At 43.2% G+C, this 6,851-nt stretch overlaps 1 long non-coding RNA gene across 2 annotated transcripts; it reads left to right on the plus strand.

Annotated features, from left to right (window-relative positions):
- The first annotated feature begins 1,452 nt into the window (after positions 1 to 1,452).
- Positions 1,453 to 6,851, plus strand: LOC121892383. 2 transcript variants are annotated; one of them, XR_006094405.1, is made up of 5 exons: positions 1,453 to 4,885; positions 5,214 to 5,851; positions 5,933 to 6,395; positions 6,521 to 6,633; positions 6,722 to 6,851. It is a non-coding gene; the product is annotated as an uncharacterized LOC121892383 (long non-coding RNA). The 2 variants fall into 2 exon arrangements; XR_006094404.1 differs by lacking the exon at positions 6,722 to 6,851 and having other exon boundaries at positions 1,457 to 4,885; positions 6,521 to 6,706.

Here is a 6,851-nt window from a genome sequence, read left to right on the forward strand (position 1 = left end):
AACCCTAACCCTACCCTAACCCTAACCCTAACCCCTAACCCTGCTGCCCCTTTAACCACACAGGCACAGATCCACACACGCAAACAGGTACACAACAACATGACACGGGGGGCAGGGGCCCCCTCACAGCACCGAGATGCTCACACACATAAGACAACCACAGTGACCACCACAGGGATACTGGGCGGAGAGGGCTCTGAAGCTGAGAAGGGGGAGGAGGAAGATTATATCTCTCCAACCCCCATACAGCCTCATCAGACCCCTCCCAAGCCACAGAGGACCAAGAGAACCCCTCGGGGAAAATTGGAGCATCACACTACCTCTGCTGGAAACCCATGTGTGGCACAGGGGGAGGACATCTTACTGGATCTGTCATCGGATGAGCTGGAAACTTTATTGGAGGAAGACCGGCTCTGAACTCCATGCACACGCCGGCTCCTGCCGATGGATATTTCCCCAGCCCCTCACACCATCAGGAGGATGGAAACAGCAGTCCAGAGTCATATTAACCTGGGACCCAGAAGACAAGACTGCACGCATCCCACACCAGAGACTCCCACACGCAAACCTACCAGACATCTCAACACACACAACAAAATGCAGGACTGGGGTCTTAGTGTTGGTAAAAAAATGGCTCATCATGGGAGACGTGCCACCGTTTACAGCCTCAGACTTACAGATATAGTTATCCAGGGGCCACCTTCAGACACGCTGAAGCCATCCTCACCAGAGCAACTTCATCGGTCACGGTGGAACCAGTGATCTTGTCCTTTGGTCTAAACAACAGGTCACAAAATGTCAAACAGACAACAATCAAACAACTACAAGCAGCTGTCAAAACAGCAAAACTCAGATTTCCAAAAGCGGAGGTCTGGGTGCCGCAAATTAACTACTCTAGGGCTTTACCACTGAAAGACCAAAATAATTTGCTGCATCTCAATGCTTACATCACCAAAAACTGCAGATACATACCTGAACTGCCCATGAGAATCTTCAAAACAGAGACAGACAAAATACACTGGACCAAACCCACAGCCAGACGCATGCTTCAATACTGGTTTGATTATGTAAAATAATTATCCCCATAAGCCTGCCTGTACAGGAGGGGAGCAAAAATGTGATGAATTTGGCAAAAAATTTTCATTTGACACCCCCACAACTCAGCCTGTTGAATAGGGAACTAACTTTTATTCCCACTAAGGACAGTAATAAAAACATAATTGAACAGACCAGATGGGACCTACAATTATATCACAGAAAAATTAAATTGGCAGCATATTTCCAAAACACAAAAGATACAATACCTCCTCCTTTCACCCCCAAATCAGATTGGACTCCTCCTGATGGCAAACTGCCGGCTGAAATCACTGCTCTGATCAGAACTGATATCCAACATGTTGATACAAAATTCCGGGTTGCTCATACACGGCCAAACCTGAGCAGAGAGGAGACTGAGGCATTAAAAGAACTCAAAAACAACAGAAAAATAATCATTAAACCAGCTGATAAGGGCAGTGCAGTTGTCATATTGGATAGAGAACAATATCTATGGGAGGGATACAGACAATTGAATGATAAATGTTATTATTTAAAATTGATAAAACCTATATATACAGATACAAAGCCCATGATTGAGAAAATTGTACAAACATTACAGGATAAAAAATTCATAAATGCTAAACAAAATCAATATTTACTGGGCGACCCGGAACCCAGGGCCCGATTATTTTATGTTGCCAAAAATACATAAAGACCCGTCTAAGTGGAGCAAACCACATGAAATTCCCCCCGGAAGACCAATTGTTTCAGACTGCAGCAGTGAGACCTACCATACGGCCGAGTTCCTAGACTTTTATTTAAATCCTCTCTCTACCTTACACCCCAGCTACGTCAAAGACACATATGATTTTGTGGAAAAAATTAAAAAACTCCACATCCCAAAAAATGCCACCTTATTCACAATGGATATTGATAGTTTATACACAAATATTGACATCCCACAAGGCATACAAGCCATAAAAAACATATTTCATAAATATCCTAATAAAAAACAGACCAGACAAGGAATTGATACAACTATTAGAAATTAATTTGACCAGAAATGACTTTGAATTTAATGGAGAATTTTTTCTACAAATCAAAGGCACAGCTATGGGCAAGAAATTTGCACCAGCATATGCTAATATTTTTATGGCAGAGTGGGAAACATCAGCCTTAGCCTCTTGTATTAAAAAACCTTTATATTATTATAGATACCTGGATGACATCTGGGGTGTATGGCAACACTCAGAGGAGGATTTTGATCACTTCTTAATCACTCTAAACAATCACAATGAATCTATAAAATTAAAATCTACTACCAGCAGGACCTCAGTGGACTTTCTGGACACCACCACATACAAGGGCCAGAACTTCCAGAGCACCAATAACCTGGATATTAAAGTGTTTTTTAAAGAGACAGACACTCACGCTCTGCTCCATAAATCCAGTCACCATCCCAAACACACATTTGCAGGCCTGGTAAAGTCACAACTGCTGAGGTTTCACAGAATATGCACTCAAAAGGAAGATTTTAGAGAAGCCACTACAACATTGTTTTCAGCGCTTCACACTAGAGGGTATTCTAGATCTTTCCTCAGGAAATCCTTAAAAACATTCCTGGAAATTAAACCTCAGGTGGTGTCTACAATACTTTCCTTCTATTATTACATATACTGCATCTGCAGCTAGATTGGTCAGAGTGATCAAAACAAATTTTCAAAAAGCCCTGAGTGGAACTCAAAAAACAAACCTGCAAGATTACCTGGTCAAGGCCAAGGTCTCACCACTGCTCACCCTAAAACCAAGAGGTCATGGAGAATTTTTCAAGCAGCAAATTTGGTTGCACAGCAAATAATAAAAAAATGTTTTCAAAACACATGCATGGGGGAATGTACACTCTAAAAATTGGGTATACTTAATCACATGTGCACAATGTGGACTACAATACATTGGTGAAACCAAAAACTCCATAACTGTGAGGTTCACTCAACACAGATATAATATTTTAAGACAAAAAGAGACACACACTCCTCTAGTGAATCATTTTTTACAACATGGATTTTTTTTTACAACATGGATGGCAGTCCAAGCCTGTACTGTACATCAGATCCATCACTGATCCAATTTTTGAATTTTGTAAGCCTAACCCTAACCTGCTGGCATCCAGGTATTATGTATGTCACTTCAAATGGAATCCAGTAGACTTAGAATGGCCTGAAACACACTCTTACACACTTTGTGGGGGAATGATTTTTCCCATGGCACTTAGTCACATTTAGGGTTAGGGCAGGTTAGGGTTAGAGAGCAACAGAGATAGGGGTCATTTGAGTTAGGTTTAGAGTCAGGGACAGGCAGCCACACAGGTAAGTATGCACATGTTTGCAGGTTATTGCAGTCATAAAAACAGCTGCATCAAAAAATTACTCATAAAATGATCAATGTTCTTTACGTTACCTGGCTGTTGGTGTTTCTTTGTAGTAGACACAAAAAATATAAATCACATTGAGCAGTATTCAGAGACACAAACTGTTTGATGAATAGAAATATGAGTAGAAACACTGACCAGGTGGGATGCTACTTTTCTTCCTATTTGACAATGGACATTGAGGAATTAAATCCCCATGTCTGTCAGGGCAGAATTCTGGTAAGTCTGAACATGTTACTGCTTAGGTTGTTTTTTGGACCCAAAAGCAGACACAGAAAACAGATGGATGGATGAGAAAAAGATGGTTGAATGAGCAACCTTTGGTTATGGAGGGTAGAAGGGAGGGGAGCTGGTGCTGGCAAGGGGCAGGCAGGCTGGAGAAGGGTTGTGTGGCAGAAAGAGGCAGGTGGCTGGATGCACTTGGCATGGTGTGGCTGGAGAATGAGCTTGCAGCTGAAGAACAACAGATGACCGAGTGGTCGGGTTGACACTGGAGACCTGGGCACAGGAGAAGTCATGTTAGTGGAAGCACCAAAAAGAGAACACATGAAAAGAACTAGTATTGGTAATCCCGAGCGGCCGAGAGTGTAGCTACCACAAAGCTTGTAGCGGTTTGGACAATTTGAATTACCCTCAACCCCACAAAGGATACATGGTTAACTCATGACCCTAAAAAAAATGCTTTCAAAAGACCTTTTGGTATTGTATAAACAATATAAATAACACAAAATGAACACTTAAATAAAGTGAATAAGGCCAAACACACCACCATTTGAATTTCCCAAAATTATATTAGAGCACTCACACAAAAAACAAAACTCTTCAACAAATCAGTCCAGGTCCATAAACAAAAATAGTGCTCCGTTCTGGGTTTTTCCCGTTTCTCAATACAGTTCAGGTTCAAACAGTCCAGTTCTCAAACAAAATAATCCGCCTCGGGTTTTCCCGGAATTCCAAACAAAACTCAAAATAAGGAAATCAGTTCAGCTTTTCACCGTCCTACCAACCCCAAAAGCCCAGTCAAAAAGAAGAAAAGATAACAAAAAGAGCACAGTGAAGTCACCCAGCTTTAGCCGACTCACGGTTCAGGGGACGTGTGGAAACGTGCGTTGTCCGGAGTTGAAAACACGGACAGTTCGGTGTGTTCGTGGAGATAAGAAGAGAGGCTGCAGTATCCACGGCTCGAGGGCAACCAAGGTGGATTTTAACGACGCGGACTGAAACGCGCGCTGATGGCCAAGGATAGGCTTACTCCGGACATGGATGACTCACGAGGGTTTCTCTCCTGCTGTTCACCTGCCGGCGACTCCCGCCATACTGAATTAAATCTCCTGGTACGAAAAACGGAAGAGGCTGGACTCCGAGGGAGTGGCAACGTGGAGCTAACTCACTGGCTGACTGGGCTAGTGGGGTGTGGAAGTAAGTAAAAAAAACAACAAAAAACAAAATGGGCAATCGCATACCAAAACATAACATATATTTAAAGCATGAATGTAAGGTATTTGCTTAGTCACGAACATAGTACAGATACCAAACTGATACAAAACTTTCAAATCCTTATTATTATTTTTTTATTCTGTGGGAGTGATCGCCACACCCTTCCCCCCTTAACAAAAAAAGAAAAAAAACCCAAAATAGAGCTATATCAATATCAGCCCCTTTTTTTTTTTTTTTTATAGGTCTATTAGATTCTTATCCTTCTCCCCTGACTCTCTCAAACTTTTGTTTTTTATTTTCATTTTCTCAGGAGGCCTGGATGTTACCATAGGAGGACTTGCTGGAAAACCAAGGAAATCCTCATCCATGGTTTCTTCTTCAAATATCTCCCTCAACTGCCTGTTTTGCTGCTCTTCCACTTGCTGAGCAGTGGGGTAACAAGGCTTGAGGTGGGAGATGTGTACTATTCTCTGGTCTGTTCCACTCTCCTCCAGCACCACTTCATAGTTCACAGGTCCCACTTGCTGAAGGACATGGTAGGGGCCCTGCCACTTGGGAGCAAGTTTTGCTGTGAAGGCTTTTTCTGCCTTGGAAAAAGGATGGGCTCATAGCCAGACTCGTGCTTTTTCTGCCAAACACACTTCTCTGCGATGCTTATCATAATTTCTCTTCTGTCGCTTACGGGCCAGAGAGAGATTCTTTGCAACAAAAGCTTTGAGGTCATCAAGCTGTGTGATTTTTTGGTAGACAGACGAGTCGGGCAGGGCATTTCTGGGCTGCAGCAAGACATCCAGCAGTCCCCTGAGTGGTCGCTGTAGGTTGAGTTCAGCCGGTGTGACTCCTGTGGACTCCTGAACAGCAGAGTTCAAGGCAAACCTGAACTCATGAAGGTGTTTATCCCAGTTTTTGTGCCTGGAGCCCACATAGGAGGCCATCATAGTTTTTAAGGTCCGATTCACTCACTCTGTCAAATTTGTCTGTGGATGGTAAGCCGATGTGAGTTTGTGTGACACATTCCATGTTTCACAGGTAGCCTGGAAGATGGAGGAAACAAATTGAGAACCTCGGTCAGAGAGAATATACTCAGGTATTCCCCATCTGGTGACAATCTCCTGGATGAGAATGCATGAGATGGATTCAGCAGTGGTGTTCCTTAAAGGGAAGAGCTCCACCCATTTGGAGTAATAATCCACAAAAACCAGTAGGTAAACATTTCTGCTTGAACTCCTGGGGAACGGACCCATTAAGTCCATGCCCAACATTTCCCAGGGACGGCATACCAGTGTTTGCTGTAGTTTTCCAGCTGGTTTGCGGCTTTCGGGTTTGTATAGTTGACAGACTTGGCAATTTGTCACATGTTGTTTGACATCCCAGCTCATTTTGGGCCAGTAAACCAGATTCTGCATCCTCCTGTATGTTTTGTATCTACCCAGGTGGCCAGCAAGGGGGTCTTCATGGAATGATGTCAGAAAGTGGGGACGCAAGCTCTCAGGTATGTATATTTGGTATATGGTTTTATATTCCAGTTTCACAACACGATAAATCAGATCCTCAAAAATGGTGTACAGAGTGTTGTTGTTTGCTTGCATTTCCCCCTTCTCTTGGATGTTTTCATAGAGCGTCTGACACACAGGGTCTTTTTTCTGGGCATTCCACACCTCTTGGACAGTGATGGGCATATCCTCTGGAAACTCTGGTTTGGCAGACACCATTGTGGCACAGAGAGGATGGTGAGTAGTGTCAGATCCATCACATGGAGCTCTAGATAGGGCATCTGGCACAGTATTATATCTGCCTTTTCTGTACTCCACCATGAAGGTGAACTCTTGAAGCCTGAAAGCCCACCAGATCAGACGGGTGCTGGGTTTAGTGGTCTTAAAAACCCACAGGAGCGAAGAATGATCCGTAACCACTGTAAAGAGGCGTCCTTCCAGATAAACTCTCCACT

Source organism: Thunnus maccoyii, chromosome 24 (genome assembly GCF_910596095.1).
Source record: "Thunnus maccoyii chromosome 24, fThuMac1.1, whole genome shotgun sequence".
NCBI classification, from domain to species: Eukaryota; Metazoa; Chordata; class Actinopteri; order Scombriformes; family Scombridae; genus Thunnus; species Thunnus maccoyii.